The sequence below is a fragment of the Bactrocera neohumeralis genome, unplaced genomic scaffold (genome assembly GCF_024586455.1).
Source record: "Bactrocera neohumeralis isolate Rockhampton unplaced genomic scaffold, APGP_CSIRO_Bneo_wtdbg2-racon-allhic-juicebox.fasta_v2 ctg603, whole genome shotgun sequence".
NCBI lineage: Eukaryota > Metazoa > Arthropoda > Insecta > Diptera > Tephritidae > Bactrocera > Bactrocera neohumeralis.
In genome coordinates, this window is record NW_026092914.1 from 185,912 (window position 1) to 204,141 (window position 18,230).

At 36.5% G+C, this 18,230-nt stretch overlaps 1 long non-coding RNA gene across 1 annotated transcript in view; it reads right to left on the bottom strand.

The window, feature by feature from the left end:
* The window catches only part of LOC126767403 (uncharacterized), a 67,115-nt gene that overhangs the window by 33,282 nt on the left and 15,603 nt on the right, over positions 1-18,230 (bottom strand). The gene's annotated exons all lie outside the window — the stretch shown is intronic.

Sequence of the window (18,230 nt, forward strand, 5' to 3'; positions counted from 1 at the left end):
GCCATTTGGAAAACATGCGTTAAAAATTGGAATGCCCTATAACCATTTTTGCCGCAGCTGCAAACTTGAAGTAGTATACGGTTCTGCACTCCTCTGAGAGTGCCCAGCTTTATTACAAACCTGAAAGCGAGTTCTAGGAATCAATTAGGTAGCACACCAGTAACAAACTAGTACATTTACAAAATGCGTGACAGAGTAAAGTGTTTTTTTTTAGAGAACCATAAGGTTTGAGTGCAAAGATGAAACGAGATAGCAAGATTACAGAGGTCCGACGATAGTGCATCAAAATGGCGTATCCAACGCTAATAGAACCCGAAAAAGCTACATTTCTACCTACCTGCTCACCTAGATTCTCTGAGAGGCCATTTCCGATCATTTTTTTTATTGCTGCGATCAGTTCTTGAGAATTTGTAACCTTTCACATTTTTTTTGTTTTACATTAATAAAATATTTTATCTATGCAACCTCTGCGATGTCATCACCTCGAATACTCGATTATTTTCCATATATGTTTTACAAGCGCATACAAGATATTTCATAGTCTCCCCGTCTTTTACCTCCCGACAGCTTCTATAAAATTCGTCAAATTTTACTAAATTTTGAATGAATTTCTTTAAATCAACCAATCGTATTATGAGACCATTAAGTACAAAACAAGAGCCAAAAATTTAGACGGAAAATCCGAAAAACCAGTTTCTTATGGGTCGCCTGGGTGCCGTGAAACGCAGACGAGGAAGCTAAAAACATGTCAGAACACTGCTCTCTGGACCACAACTGAATGCCTCTTGATGTGTCCCATCGAACACTTACACAGTGAGTCCTGCATGCTCCCTGTTAAAGATCATAATGAACTCCTCTCCAAGCAGTTTCTGCTGGGGTGCTTTCATAAAAATCATTCGAAATCATAAAACAATACGTCGATCAATTTCCGGATGCAACAAAATTCAGACATGCACTGACCGCCATTAACAGTGGAGCCATTAATATGTTCACCGACTCCCTCTCAGCGAATGGCGTACTTGGAGTCAAACCACCACCCACTGCAGACGACGAGCTCGAACACGAGATTCGAGAGTGACCCGCAACTTCATTCTGGATACTATACTCCTAATTATCCAGAATCGACCCTCACATATCAAATATTTGTCAAAAAACAACTACGAATCACTAGCTTCGGCTGCTTTCAATCGAAACACCCTCTATAAATGTCATAACTCTGCAATATTACACTTTTATACTTTTCAAGGCGCACACAGCGTCATAATCGTGCACATGTCAGTGAAATTTCTCATTTACCATTAAGATTTCACAGAAAGTTTGCTTATTAATGCATAAGTTATTTGCGTTTAGTTGCGCCATACGAGTATCTATAGTTTCATTCAATCCACAGATAACGCATTTGTATGTATTTTTATAGTACATTTATGTGGCATGTAAGTGTGGTGGATTGCCTTTGACTTGGGCCCCAAAGCAATGTTTGCGATAAAATGTCTTCAAGCAACGGCACATCACCGTCTGCAGGTGATAGTTGTTTTGATGCGCTTGGCAATCGTTTGCTGCTGACTACGCTCTTTCGGAACGAAATGCAAATGAGCAATATCATCAGCATACACTCTCCAATACAGTGGACGTCGTCAAGCAGCGTTGTGGGTATTTCGACGCACCATTAAGGCAGCTCAGCGCTGAAGATACGCACACATTACTATGCATGCCTTCAACTACAGTATTTATACATAATATGAAAGTGTGTACAGGTGGTGCTGACGTTGATAAATAACTTCATTTGTGGGAATGACAGAGTTTACTTCCGTTTACACTTTGATCTTATGCCGCATGACCTAATATGTGCATCTAATTGTGAGTGTGTGTGGTTTTCATTTTCTACTCTCATTCCAATGCATACTTGAAGCTGCTGGCTGCCTACGAGCTCTTAAAATTATAATTCATCGTAAAAACACTTGCATGGATACACATACATAAAACCACACACACATACACATACTCCTTTATGTATGTAGATATGATTCTGCTAAGATATTTTCATCTTTCTTGCGCTCATTTGCATAGCGTGCTTTTTGTGGCGGCATACGAGCGGAGGTATGGAAGCGACCGGATGCCGTGCGGAGAATGGTCGCCTTTAATGCCATTCTAATTAGAAATTGTAATGTTCATGTTTTCGTAATTTTCAGCAACTTTGCGAGCGTACTTAAATACTTAATAACTTTTGTGACTTTTCCCGCTTTTATGAACTGAAAAACTTTCTTTCAAATAATTAGAAATGGCAAATAACATATTTGCCTTTATAAAGCTAGTTTCCATTGGAATAATTATGCACAACCGAGTTCTAGCTCTCGACACCCATCATGCACTTAAAGGTATGTACTATTTATTGCGTGCTTTTTTCACAAAGTTTAAAAGCGCTAGGTGTTGATGTGGTGCTTTCAATGGAACTTATTGTTTTAGCCAGAACTACAATGCATGATTTTAAAAAGAATTCTTCTTAAAATGAATAGAATTCATTTAAATGCAATTTTAATTAATAAAAATTAGTATTTTGCTATTAAAAATTGCTTGTTAAACTCACCTTTATTTAGTTTTAGCTACATTCTGATGTTTTGACCATAGTGAATTGAAAATGATTAAGAAAATTATATTTAATTTTTTTTCTTTCTGGAAAAATTACTTTCTGAACAATGAAAAAATACGTTAACTAGGCTACCCCTCACTATTATATTTTTATAGCATACAAGGGTTTGAAAAGATCTTTACCTTGACTTCGATCAATTTGCCTTCATATATGAACAATTTCTTGGGAGATTACAATGACGCTTTGAAAAAAATTTCATGAAAATAAGTTGTCAAATAGAAAAAGAGAGAGAATACAGTCAGCTTCTTCCTGGATCGAAGTTAAGGAGGAGAGTAGCTAGTGGAGTCTTTTGTCGGGACTCTTCACCAACTCTGGTTTCTGAAGACCAGACCATTGATTTGCTGTTTGATGTTAACGGGTTTAATACGTTTGTTGTAAGAACAAACGATTCGTTGGCCAAAGAAGTTCTGATGATACATATATGTGTTATAGAAGTTTTTGAGTTACAGAAAGGACGAATTTCTGTCCAAGTGAGATTCAACGCCTTTGGATCAATTATACGAGCTGGCCTAACATGCTATAAAGGGGATGCTGGATTGTTCAGTAGGCACAGTTGAGATATAACTGAGAAGTTTTAAGCGCGGATAATGTGTAGTAGAGCATCAAGTTGTAGAAATTAGAAATAAAGATAAACGTTTAAACATTAAATTGGGAATTTTGTTCAATAATCCAGTGATCGAACTTTAAAGAGAATTTCAAGGGGAATTTCAATCAGTTACAATTTAATATAAAAAAATAAATATAAAATACCAAAATTTAAAATTGAAAGGCCTCGAATTCTTCTAGAACATAAGAAAAGAATATATATATAACATGAAACCTCTCAAGTTTGTCGGTAATATTATTCGCACTTTGCAATATAAAAAAATTGGATGTGATAATTGAAGAAGGCGTGTTGTGTATAGGTGAATAATGAGTGGTGAAAATATTGCTCTCAGATGCCGCTCAACTCGAAATTGGTTCGCTAAATACGTACAGTAAGGACAATAGTCGACGACTGGTAACGGTCGTCAAATCGATACTGGGACCAGAGACCATTACATATTAGCAGGAATAATGCCATTGTCAATAACATTTTGAAAGATAAATAATGTTACTACCGAGATTAGCTGAAATTGTAAAGGAAATTCAAAATCAAGTCGTGGATGTTGGAAGCATTGAAGAGTGTCTAGTTTATAGCAAAAGACCAATTACTTCAAATAACCCCATAAGAAGTAGACTAATGGTGTTAAATCACAACTTTTTGGAAGCGATTCAATGTCACAATTTCTTGGAATAATTGAATCTCCAAACTGTTCTCGCAATAATTCGTCTACTACACGTGCTATGTGGTACGTAGCCCCGTCTTGTTGGAACCAAATGTTTTCAAGAACTATTCTTTCCAGTTGTTAATGAATAAATTATGGATTTTTTTCGCACTAGAATCGCCAATTTTGTTTATTTACCGCAACACTCGGATGAAAGGTGAGCTTCATCGTGGAAGATGATTTTCTTAAAAAAATCCTTATCGTTTTCAAGTGTTTCAAAGCAAAATCAGCAAATTGACGACTGTTCTGGTGGTCCAATGACTTCAGTTTTTGAGTGAGTTTTATTTGTATGCAAGCTTAAATCGTTGCGAGTTTTCGAGAGAAAGGTTATGGGAAAGATTTATGGTCTTTTGCGCGTGGGCCACGGCGAATATCGCATCCGATGGAGCGATGAGCTGTACGAGATATACGACGACATTGACATAGTTCAGCGAATTAAAAGACAGTGGCTACGCTGGCTAGGTCATGTTGTCCGGATGGACGAAAACACTCCAGCTATGAAAGTATTCGACGCAGTACCCGCCGGGGGAAGCAGAGGAAGAGGAAGACCTTCACTCCGTTGGAAGGACCAAGTGGAGAAGGACCTGGCTTCGCTTGGAATATCCAATTGGCGCCACGTAGCGAAAAGAAGAAACGCGCTGTTGTTAACTCGGCTATAATCGCGTAAGCGGTGTCTACGCCAATTAAGAAGAAGAAGCTCAAATCCGTTTTCAAAATCCGCCAGGTTGTGATTTGAGCCATTCTGAATTCTTGAGAACGTTGGAATCGACAAATTGCGGTCTTCAGTAGCACTTGCCTGAACGGTAGCAATATTTGCGTTATTTCGAGCAGTTCTTTGGCTTATGGGCACTTGAACATTGTGCATAGAACATATACGCTCGAAGTGTTCAACAATTCGACGAATAGAGAGCACAGGTGGACAATTTTTAATATCTTAAAAACTGAGGGACTAGTTCGTATATATACAGACGGACGGACGGACGGACAGACAGACAGACGGACATAGTTAAATCGACTCAGCTCAACATACTGATCATTTATATATATACTTTATAGGGTCTCCGACGCTTCTTTCTGGGTGTTACAAACATCGTGACAAACTTAATATACCCTGTTCAGGGTATAATTACCGATCTTGACAATTTAAAAACCGCTGAAACGACACTTAGAAATCACATCATCGATATTGGAAATCACTGTGTAAGCAGCTCTCCTAAAGCCAAATTCTGAACTCGGACTTGCACTGTCAATAAGACAATCGAAACTAAGCTATCATTCATAACGAACAGTTGGAGACCCTATAACATAAACAATCAGCGTGACGAGATGAGTTGATTTAGCCATGTCCATCTGCCTGGCCGTGTACACAACAGTTTTTGAGACATCGCACTGAAATTTTGCCGACGTCCTTTTCTCCCTAAAAACTGCTTATTTGTTGGAGCCGTCTATATCGGACAAATGTACCTCACAGCCGCCATACAAACTGGGCGATCGGTAGCAACTGCTTGTATACAAACCTTGTTTATTTATAAAGTTAATATCAAGGCTCCCCCTGCTTCAAAACCGGCTTCAAAAACTCGATATTTTTGAGGATTTTTTTGGGAGAGAATTAATTGATTAAAGCGAAATTTCTAGGGCTTATAGTTATACATATATTTAAACATAATTCACAAATTTTTTGGATACGAAATCTTTGATATTCTGCCTTAAGAAATCAATTGGCCGATGCATCTCGTATGTGCATTTGTCGAACGGTGGGCAGGATGCAGGTCATAATTTTTGACGGAAACAAAACATTCAAGGAGATTCATATTTCTTAATAATTTATCTTCTAGTTAAACTAAAAAAATTCAAAAAAAGTGGTTTTTGATCAAAAAAAATTTACTTAATGTTGTTTAAAAATATGTTCAAACTTGACTTTTCTTAATTTTTTTTTAGTTTAAATAGAAGATAATTTAATGCCAAAGATAATAAACTTTGCCCCAATTCCATACGACGTTTAGTTTTTTTTTCTATCCTGCCCGCAAATTAAGAAAAATCGTAAAAATGAAAAACCGAGAAATCGCGCGTCAAAGTTTTTGCTTTCTGCCCAAGCGCTAATATATCTACTAGACGCTCGGTCATTATTTCCCTGCTAACTCCGGAGATATTTCGAATTCCCATCCATTACTTTGAGGACATATTCTTAGATAATTTCTAAAGAGAATTAAGTAAAAAAAAAAAAAAAAGATTTTTTGAAGCTTTTAAAGCAGGCTCCCCCCTTAAAGCTTCAGTACTACCGAAGTTAACGTTTCTGTTTAATTTTTTTGGGACCAAATTAATAAACAAAAGTATTAAAACAAGCAAAAATCTAAAGAGAAATGACCATCGTGCATACATAAGAATCTCTATTGCAAAGCTACAAAATTTATCGAACTTACGCACGGCTGAGGGGCACTCAGATATATTTCTTCACAAAAGTACAAAATATTAATGACATATATTAAAAAAGTATAGGTGGTCTAATATTTTAACGGTTTAATTATATTAAAATTATAAGCAGAAGTCCATTAAATAACAATGAAAATATATATACAAATACATACATACATATGTATAAATAAACTTGTCAGATAGCAGCAAGCATACTTCAAAAACTGTTGCTGTCGACCTTGCGCCGTATTGTCATAAATCATTCCGCTCACCTTGCATGCAAGCGCTCTAAGTGAGCATAATCACGGCGCTTGGATCAAGTATGAGAGAAATTAATTTCATATAAAAGATGATTATGTAAGTAATTTTATTGTTCGTGCTGTCGGCGATGTCTGTGATTAGCTCAGCGCTGCTGTTGACAGCAACTGGACAGATGGAATCACAAAAAACTTTTCACACACACTCATACTGACACTGACCCACAGTCGAAATGTAATAAATAAGCTAAAGCCACGAAATAGCCGACAAGAGGAAAGATGACAGACAAATCGTGCAAATGGAACTGTAAAATGCGAAAATTACAATGAAAAAGGCATAAATAAACATAACAAAAGGCAAAGCAGATGTGTAGATAGAATTCAAATGAGGCACATACACCCACCACATACTCACACAGCCACACATAGATACTAATCTTTATGAACGAATTTAAGGCAGCGTTGCCGTTACGATAAACCAATGCAGACGAACATTGCTACGCGCACCACTGGGCGCATGATAAAAAACGTTGCCAATTGCTGCGTCTGTCTGCGTGTCCTGTACTTGTGTGTCGCGCTTGACCTGTCAGCGGCAGTTGTAATATGCTACCAAATATTATGACCTTCGTGTGTTTTCTCGCCAAAATCGTCCCCCGGCATTTAGAAAGTTGTGCTTTTTTCTATGTCTGCTTTGTGGTTGTGGTGAAAGCTGTTGGGAGAATGTGGTTGACTTTCTCACCCACATACACGCAGCAGATGTTATATGCCCTATTATATTTGTAAATTGCAGAAACCACGTAGAAACGCAGATTGTTGAAAAAATTCCAATTTATATCTATAGTACTATACTGAATTTTAGATAAAAAAGAAACTTGGCTGCAGGTATGGGCTTACAAACTGTTTTCAATAAAATTACCTAGCATTACTCCAAATTATTTATTCAATCAACTGGTATTTGTTTGGATTCTTCTCCTTCTTCTTCCTAATTGGCGCAGACACCGCTTACGCCATTATAGCCGAGTTAACAACAGCGCGCCAGTCGTTTCTTCTTTTCGCAACGTGGCGCCAATTGGATATTCCAAGCGAAACCAAGTCCTTCTCCACTTGGTCCTTCCAACGGAGTTTAGGTCTTCCTCTTCCTCAGAACAGGGTGTCAAGGCAAGGCTTGATTCATTCTTGGCCGTCAAACCAAAGCAGATCTTTTGTAAATGTTGTTGCTTGAATTTAACTTTCAAAAACTGTCGCCACTTAACTGAACATTTTGAGTGTGAAATCAACTAAGAAGCTCTGAAGATGCTTTCTAAGATCTTTGACTTTCAGAAATTTATTATTATTTCGTCTCCTTTACATGATGGAGTTATTGTACTGTAGTCAAATTATATGTAAATTTTTCACACGTCACTTAAAAATAGTTTCAAAAAGATGGTGGAAGAAAAATACTGCGATTAAATCCAGTGAAGGAAGCAACATACATATGCGCATGCACGTGAAGGCTAGAGGCATGGCGAGTGGAATTTGGAATGCTTGTTCAGAACACACACGAAAGTTTAGCAGACGCAATGCGTTTGGCTGTCCTCCCTGACTGCTTTCGGAGCTTCAATCGGCCGTGAATAGCTGAAGACTCGGAATTTTTAAGCATGATTGCCGCTCTATACTGGATATTCTATGGTCGTACTCCATTCGATTTATTGATTTTGAAACATTAAGATGAAAATTCAAGCGTTGAATAATTTGGAATCGTAAAAAAGTTCGTGAACCACATAGGTGTTTCACAAGAGAGTATAGTTATTTAGATCGTTAGTTGGGACCCACCTTGCGTATTTAACCAGGAACTTATTCTCTTGTGAAACGCCTCTGTTAAAAAAGCAAGGTGGGTCTCAACTAACGATCTGTATAAAAAGTGAACTGGAAGTAGCTTCAGTGGCAGCGGATAAAGCTGTTGAGAAGGCATGAAACGTTAACGTGGGTAAAATTGTTAGCACAAGAATATCTCTAATTATGTGAAAAACCTTAAGTGGTGACGTTCGAAATTTTAGAACTCTTATGACAAAAAAAAACCCGTCGCTCGGATTAGTGTTCAGGAAAAAAATTCTTTTAATAAGCCTTTTTTTGTTTTAGAAATATTAACGGTTAATAATTGATTAACTGGAAACGAAAAAAAACGAGCTCATACTTGGGAGAGACTTTTTTTTATAGAAATATATATTATACGTATATATATATAATATCCATATATATATATATATATATATATATATATATATAAACAGATAAGATTAAAAGTAAAATCACATTAAAACAAAACAAAAGAACAAAGCAGATTTGCAAAAAAAATATTTCAATATCAGCGTTCTTCCGCTGCTTGGTTGATGTCCTTCAAGGAAGGAGACAAGGTGAAACAATAAAGCAACGTTGCCGGTGCAGCAAAGATTACATTACAATAACTACAACAAATAGCAACAGTAACAAGTATTTAAAAAAATGGCAACACGACTGAATTAGGAAATTTTGAAATGGAAATAAAATTTCTTTTAAATCAATTTGCAACAAAACCAATGTTGCCACTTCATTTGTAACAGTCGTGATTTTTGCGCGAGGTCTATTGTTAGCGTTGCTGGTTTTATTTTGCACCCACTTTAGTTGTGAACAGTCGAGAGAATGAATTGTATTTCCGGCAGTTTGCTGACTTCTTGTGTTCCTTTTATAAAAGTTAAAATTTTTCTGATTTTTCTTTCTTCCTTACACTTTTGCTGTGCTTGCTCTGCTGCTTCCGCTGTTGCCTTGTTTTGCTTTTCTCTGGTTTTCGCCTGCAATTTTCACATCAAACGGACGACTGAGCAACTCAATTGGGCCTTAAGCAATGTGTTTTGTGCACAACATCTTTAAATGCGAATGGTAGTTAACAACAAAAAAATTGTGAAGAAAAAAGTGTAAGCAAAATTTATTCTTCTTCTTCTTTATTGATCATGCCGACGTGTACTGCGTCGAATACTCTCAGAGCTGGAGTATTTTCATCCATTCGGACGATATGACCTAGTCAGCGTAGCTGCTGTCTCTGTCAATGGCGTCGTATATTTCCTATATGGGTCAAATAACGTCAAGATGTCCAAGGAAATTTCGAAAATTCTCCGATTTTGAAAATTAGCAGTTCATTAGGAAGGAGACCAGACGCATACCCTGTGATATAGCTATTTCTTTAAAATTCTTGTTTTGTTAAAGTTATGGAAAATGAATGGAAAATTCACTGGATTTCAGCGTTACAACAACAACAACCTAACAGCTGTAACATATAAAGTGCACAGGTATGTAAGGCATAGAAAGGAAGTAAAATTAATGCGAGGCAACTACCATTTGGGGAACACATATATAATTGTTTATAATTAATAGCATCCTCAACAATACAAATACAAATACACGTGAGTCGAATGTGCACATGTATGTATATAAAACTTGCGGCAAAATAGATAAGTGTTCAATAAAAACCGCCAGCAGCAAAATGTCATTAGCTTTCATGTAAGGCAAGTGCGGCGGGTCAAACTTATAACATAGTTTTTATTGTATTTTTATTGTTATTGTTTCTTAGTATTTTATTCCAGTATTCGCAAAAACAAGAATAAACATTAACTTCGGCTGCACTGAAGTAAGAATACCCTTCTGAAATAAAAGCATTTCTATAGAAGAAACTGATTTTATTCGGTCAATTTTTATGGCAGCTGTATGTTGTTTTGATCCGATCTGAAGGATTTTTTCAGATATTATTGCATTGCTTTAAATAGTAATCTGTGTTAGACTTCGTGACGATACATTGTCAATAAAAAGTTTCTCCTACAAGGAATTAATTCCGATCGTTTAGTCCGTATGAAGGCTATATCTTATAGTCCGATATTGCCAATTTCGACAAATGAGCAGCTTCTTGAGGGGAAAATGACGTGAACAAAATTTCAGACTGATACCTCAAAAACAGAGACTAGTTTGCGTATATACAGGCGGGGTATAAAAATGTTTCACTAACTTAAGTACTAAATTGCTGTGAGTTTCAAACTAAACAGTGGCGGAACAGAAAGGGGTTATCAACTACTTTCTTGAATTTATATGTACGTATATAAAAGACCGATATTAACATAGTTCAGCGAATTAAAAGACAGCGGCTACGATGGCTAGGTCATGTTGTCCGAATGGACAAAAACACTCCAGCTCTGAAAGTATTTGACGCAGTACCCGCCGGGGGAAGCAGAGGAAGAAGAAGACCTCCACTTCGTTGGAAGAACTAGGTGGAGAAGGATCTGGCTTCGGTTGGCATCTCTCAAAATTTGTACATTTTTATTGTCTACTATCGTCACAATTTTCGAACAAATTGTTTAGATCGGACCATCAAAATCACAATAAATTTTTTATACTTTTTATACACTTTTATAATATATAAAAATTGCACACGTAAAGGGTATTATTGCTTCAATAAAAAAGTCAAAGTTTTTTTGTTTTATTACTTTTTTCCCGAACTATTAAATATTTTTTCTCTCCACCGCTGGTTTCAGCACACAATTTAAAAGTGTTTGCAGAAAAGAATACAAATTTTAACACTGCACATGTGGTTGTTTGCTCTTGTATTCCCGAACGTGAGCTGTGGTTAACTTTCGGGTTTATTTTGAAAGTGCAAACACGAGCAAATATGCCAGCTTGAAAATGCTACAGTGTCAACCTTCTTTTATTGAGTGAGTATTAATGGGGTCAAAAGTGGTTTACTTTGCAAAGCTATTGAAAAGTTCGTGTCAATATTGTCAACCAATAGAGTTAGCGGTCAAACAAATTATTATTAAGAGCACGAGAGCTTATGTTTTAGTATTGTGGAGTCTAAGTAAGAAGAATGAGAATGTATACTACTGCACCATCAAGTTCGTGTTCTTCTTTATTGCTGGGAGGTGAGTTTTTACCGTGGATGATTTTATCAAGTGGAATTTTCAGTGTAGTGGAGAACGACTATAGGAGTAATGCCATCCTGGGTCGTGGATCTGTTTCCATATAGTGAAACATAAGCAAATGTGTAGCAATAACGTGCATATAATAAAAATCCAGATAAAACTGTGTCACGCTTTTTAGTGAGAATTATGCAATCACAAGTGAAATCTTGCTCTGATGTCAACATTTTTTTCTACCCTTCGTAATAAACAGCCTTAAAATCGTCAACCATGACTTTGATGGCCTAATGAACACTGATCATTCCTTTGCTCATATAAGGAATCCATCAGAGATCTTCGAAATACCACGCTCTAGTTGTAATTGTGATATGACAGAATTAGTTTTGGGATAAGCTTTAGCATTCCTTATCCTATCTAAACAATAATTGTGGATAATGCTGCTGAGTTAACAGTCTTTGGACAAAGAAAAATCCGAAAGCGCTCGGACTATGCAGATTTGCCTATCAGCAATCTTGAAGTCAGACTTTGCCAATCTCGTTGTAAATTGGCCTATTTTAGCCTGAGGTCCTTTAGAAGCGAATCAGCTTGGCAGCTTTTATAAAGATTATGTGTGAATTTGCATTGCGGGAAACCACACTAAATTTTCCCATTACGTAATTCCCATCAAACTTTCACGAATGTATGGGTGATATCTTCCAATATAACGCTATTTTGAATTCCATCTGATGCACTTAGGAACCAATTATATAGCAGTCCTCCACCTTTTGGTGAAATGACGTTTATGAAATCATATCATTTGTGGTACGATTTAAGGCCTTCAGAGATGCTTCAAAAAAATAGGCCTCAGTTTATGTGATTACTTCTTCATTCAATGAAAATGTCTTCCCTGAAAGCAATCTTTTGAGATCTTAGAACAGAAAGTAGTCGCTAGTGGCCAGATATGAAGAATACGCTGGAAAAAAGTTCGAAGCCCTGGGACTCGTGTTTATTATGCCATAAAATCTCAAAATACTGCTCCGAATCATCAATTCGTCGCTGTTTTTGGTCAAAGGTGAGATCACTCACGCGCTGAACTTTCTCATACCCAAATATTTATAAATGACATGGTAAAGATATTCAGTTGTAATACTTAGGGTGCTTGCTATGTCTAACAACTTCACTTTACGGTCATCAATAAATATTTCGTGGACTTTTTAGATATTTTCGTCGATAAGAACCACTGCATTCACAACAACAATATTTATATCACCATTATTTGGTATTCCATTCCAAAAAAGTTAATGCTGAAATTCACAACTTGAAAACAAGAACACTAAAAAAAAAACATGTTTATTTGTATTTTGTGTATCCTGCGACTGCTGCGCAAGCCAATTTGCGGGAAATAAATTAGCAAAGATGAATTCATAGAGCAGAAGTTAGTCATTAGTTGTGACCGGTGAGTAATGTCGTTAGCTGCTTGGCACGCTCAGTAACGGAAAGTAGCCAAAAAGTTTGTCAACAAATTGCCGTTAATATGAGAGAAATTATTTACAATGCTTTTCGTATTTATTTGCAACGAAAAGTGCACAAAAGCAAACTGGCGCGCATTTGTCTCTATAGAAGCGAAATTTTATTGTGAGGTTAAGATCACGAGGCCTTTAGGTTTCAAAAACATTTTCCAGAAGCATTAATTCCAGAAAAAAGCCATACGGATAGTTTCTGGCGAATATGAAGGCGGGGACATTGTTACAGTCAATAAAACTCACTCACTCATAAAAACACGTTTTTCCTTAGCGGTTGCTACAGATAAAGTAAACAATGAAGAAAGCTGCCTTTTATATTTCATGATTAGAGAACAAAAACCAATTTGTCATCGAAAATCGACAATTTTTTCAAAATATTCTTCATTAAGATCAATATACTATAATTTTGCATTCGTTTGCACCAATTTTGGGAGCTCTTTTGCCACTCAACTCTGATTAAGGTACCTCCAAAAAATGTCTTCTGAACGCATCAACTGCCTCATCATGTGTTGATCAATTAGTTCACCTTTTACGTACGATAAAAAGAAGTCATTCGGTCCCAAATCAGAATTATATGGGGTAGGTTCATCAAATGGATGGTTTGAGTGTTGAAAAACTACAATTCTTTCCGTCGCTTTGTGAGAGCTAGCATTGCCATGGTGAAGAGTGATCGGTCTTCTGCGGTTGGTTTTCCCGAGTTGATTGAAAGACAACTGGAAAAATTGATGAATGTGAATCACTCACAATTTAATGTTCTACTGGTATAGTTGCGATATGACCAGTTGTTGCAAAAAGATATGCAACCATTTGCTTGGAAGTGCTTCGAGTGAGAACAACTTTTGTTGGATTCGGCTCATCTTGAAATTCCCTTGTAGTTGACTGCTGTTTAGCTTCCGTCACACACGCTTAAGACAACTTGTGTGGAATTGAACGGGAACAAATATTATTTACACTCAAATGTCTATGAAATAGTGAATATATGCTAGTACCACTAATGCCCATAGTTGTCTCAATCTCACGATAGGACATATGACAATCTTGCAATATAAGTTTGCGCACAGCATCAATAGAACGGAACAAGAACTGATTTTGATCGATCTTCACAAAGTCCCACTTGGAGTAATCTGCGATCTCTATGAATTTACCATACTAGCGATAAACATTGGTCTTTGATGTATTTTCAATACACAACATTTAATAAAGTTCTAGTGTTAATTAGAACTACACATGTTAAATATCATCATTTTGAAGGGGCTTGGTATAAATAGGTATAGGTCATACCGATTATGGAAATTAAAGTCGATGAGGGGAAATTGAATAGTAATACTTAACTGTTCTTATATTTTATTAAAAGTCGTAATAAAACTCTGGAACAATTATATAAATAATAATCAAATTTTTAAGCATGTAATTTGAAAACCGTCAAAATGACGGTCTTGGTAGTTCTAGTGTTAATGCACTGTTGTTGAGCTCAGCCACGTCGACAGTTGTAAAAAATAATAACGAAAACGTTCGCGATTTAATTTAATTGTTTGGCCTAGTTGAATATTTCAAGTTACTGTAAACAGCACAGATAGCGGCCGCATGTCAAAATGTTCTGTGTATGTATAACACCAAAAATGTCAAATTTTATGATCGAGTTTTCAGTTGCCATAATTTTTGTAGCAGCTGCACTTAACTTCTGATAAATTTGTACTCCAAATTGTGCTAAAGCTTTCTCTTAATGGCAAATGGTACTCTAGTACTGGTCAAGCTTATGAAATTTTGTGCGACAGCTGCCCCCTTGCCAATTTGAGTTGAGTCTTTAACTTGTATACATTTACTGGTATGTAAGTATTACAAGAACTTCACGCTTATATGTTGATTAACTGTTCATTTCGCTCAACTGCTTATATCACCAGCAACCTTTACTGTGTGCTCCACTGATGCCCGTCAAGCGAACTGGCCGCTTACGATTAGTATGTTCGAAATGTCCAATTATTGTCCACCACTTCAGCTTAATCCTCTCTATCAGCAAGATTTGTATTTCGCTATTTCGTTATTAATTAGTTTATTAACACGACTCAATAAAGCTGAAGAGAAAATTTGCGACTGATATGCAAAGGGGAGTGTGGGGTGTTTGAGGTGTACTGATTCCGAGTTTGAATTCAAAAATGTTCCATCACCTACAGCGAGACTAGTGTTATTTAACTGTTTTTCGCTTTTGTGATTTCGCTGTCAAATTCACTAATTCCTTACTTTATGAAGGAAAAAGAAAAATTAATTTCGCCAATTTGGACAATTTATTGCTCTTAGTTATGTTATGCTAATTTTTCCTTTTACTATGAAATCAAATACTTTTCTCTTTACTTTAACGCTTCACTTTCTGTTCACCTTTTTTGTTTTTGTGACGTGACAGACCTTAAGTTTGCTTTGTTTTGGGCAAAAACTCTGTCGCCCTTCGCGTGTCTGATTTGGGTTTTTTTCTCTTATTTAGAAATTTGTCTGAAGCCAAAAGTGTTTATTCAATACAAAGCTAAAGAGTTTTAATTATCATTAAGTCTTCATAGATTTGTAATTAGGATTTCAAGTGGTTTAATTGCATTTTCAGTGAAAAGCAATGGTGTTCCTTTGAATTTGTATACCTAGATAATATAGTTTTAAGTTTGTGAACCCAAATAAAGTAAGAGAACCGTTTCAGTCTATAATGACTAAGTTACATAAAACATTTACTTCACTTAGAGCGTAACAAGGACAGCAAAGTGTGCATTCTGGCATACCATGCTTTGTTAATAAAGTATGAACTGGCCTCTAGGAATTTCTTTGTAAAATCACAGAGACTAAATCCCTTCACTCCATTATGTCCGGTTCATCAAGAGTTCATCAGTGCAAAAGTTTTATTCGCACAACCTCCGAGACATCGTCAGCATCACCGAAGGTTTCTCGGCACATAGTTGCAATTATTTTCCTCTACAAAGCTTTGCATTCGCATTCAAGATTTTCAATATCCTCTGCTTCTTCATCGTGGTATTCTTTCACTATCTTTGTTAAAACTCTAAGAAACTTTAGTAATTTCGGAGCCGCTTGGATATCTATCTGTACACATGAACATATTTTTATTGTGACCACGCTCTTTTTCAGAACAAGAAGGCTTTCTGTACTTATTGGGATCTTTTCTTAGAAGACACTGCGGTGATCTGGTATTCGGAAGACGATCTTGGTATCTAATTTTGCTATCAAGACATCATCTTCTACTCAGTTATCTAGTTTGGACCCATCCATATATCGGAATCAAGTGCTTGCTTTGTTGTTCATGTGACGATAAATCTTCAAGAAATTTGACACAGATTATTGCTTAAAAGCATGCCTTAACATCCGCGGTCTCATACAAACTCCAATTCAGGAAGGACGTGAACAAAATTTCGGATCGATGACCTCATAACCTGCGGGAATAAATGGGACTATACAGTCGTACGAATATGGCTAAATCAACTCAGCACGTCATGCTGATCCTAAGTATAATATATACAGATGTATATTTCACAAGGTCTCTGACGGAGAATGTCTAAATATAAATCAAAAAATGTGGAGCGTTGTCTCAGCGTCCTCTTAGAGTTGTAATATACTTGTAATAAGTAAATTAAAACTATCTTTACTTATGTAGACCACATACAAGCACATAATCATATTTAAACCCTTATTTATGTACGAGTGTATATAAGTGTATGTGTAAGCATTAAGTAAGTACGATTTTCAGTCTTTTCTTTGTGGTTCGGTTATATTTTGCACTTCGTTGAGTGGAAAATTAAATTCATTTTACGAAAGGCTGCACGCTACTTCACGAAACACTGGCATGTTTACAAAACAAACACACATACATAGATACATACTGATTGTTAAAAACACCGTGCAAGAGGTGGATGTTGTTAAAACGGAAGAACTAAACGTCGGTTGGCAGATGGACTAAGGTAAAGGAAGCTTCGCTTTTTCAACTGGGCTGTCTTGTGCAACCTATAGCTGAATAAAGTGGCAGCAATACACAGTAAGCATAAACACATACAGGCATACAGCTATCCACATCTTAACCCCTGTAAGTTACTAATGACTGCACATAAGTGAGCTATATGGTGAGCAATTGCATGAGACGCCCACGTGTATTTACAGGTTGCTCGACTCATTTCAGCCCAACTTAGCTCGGTTTGCCGGTTAATGCAACGAACTTCGGCTCATTCAAGTGGAAGAATGCAAGTTTGATGCTTCATGCCACAAAGCGAAGACGGCGAGGGGACTATTTTTATGGAGCAAAAGTGTGCCAACTGCAAAAGTTCGCGCTTTTTGACCACTTCGGATTAACAGCTCTTATTCTCACAGACCACCAGGTTTTTACGCTCTCGAATGCATTTCTTACATATTTCCAAAATAAGCTTCAAGTGTGGTAAGGTTAAGATGATATACTCATAAAGTAGCCAGAAAATGGTCTTTATTATTGGAGCAAACGGTTGTGAGGCTAAGAGATCTCATTTCTCTATCTGGGAAACCGTCTTCAGGAGGAAGAAAGTGTAACGTAAATGCTGCGATAGTCATTGTCCTGCCCTTCTTTCCTATGTTTCTACTGTTAGTTGTTGTTGTTGTTGTGACAAAGAAATTCGCTGAAGTAGATTGGCGGATTGTTGCAGAGTTCACAGTTTACGGCCGGCTAAAAATTGGGGTACACACTGTTTACGTAAACCTGGCTATCGTGAAAACGAAAGGCTATTGGTCGGAATCCTTTGAATATATATATCACCTTTGCAATAATAATGGGTTTTGCAATAAGAGTGATCTAATTTGTTTTCAAAACACACTAATTTTTAAGGAAATTCTAATGTTTTTTATTTAAAATGAAGTACAATCGAGAGTACCAAGTTCTAAATTTAACATCATTCTAATGACCTCCACAACTTCTTTTGCAGAAAAAAATTCAACGACCCCAATTTTCGAGTAATTTTTCCATTAAGTTAAGTCGCAACTTATTAATGGCACGTTCAGTATTGACTTTTATTGCTTCTGGTGTATTGCTAAAAACCAATGACTTCAAATAACCTTACAAGAAGTAGTCTAATGGTGTTAAATCACAACTTTTTGGAGACCATTCAATGTCATAATTTTTTGAAATTATCAAATCTTCAAACTTTTCCTGTAATAATTCGGTTGCTGCACGTGTTCTGTGG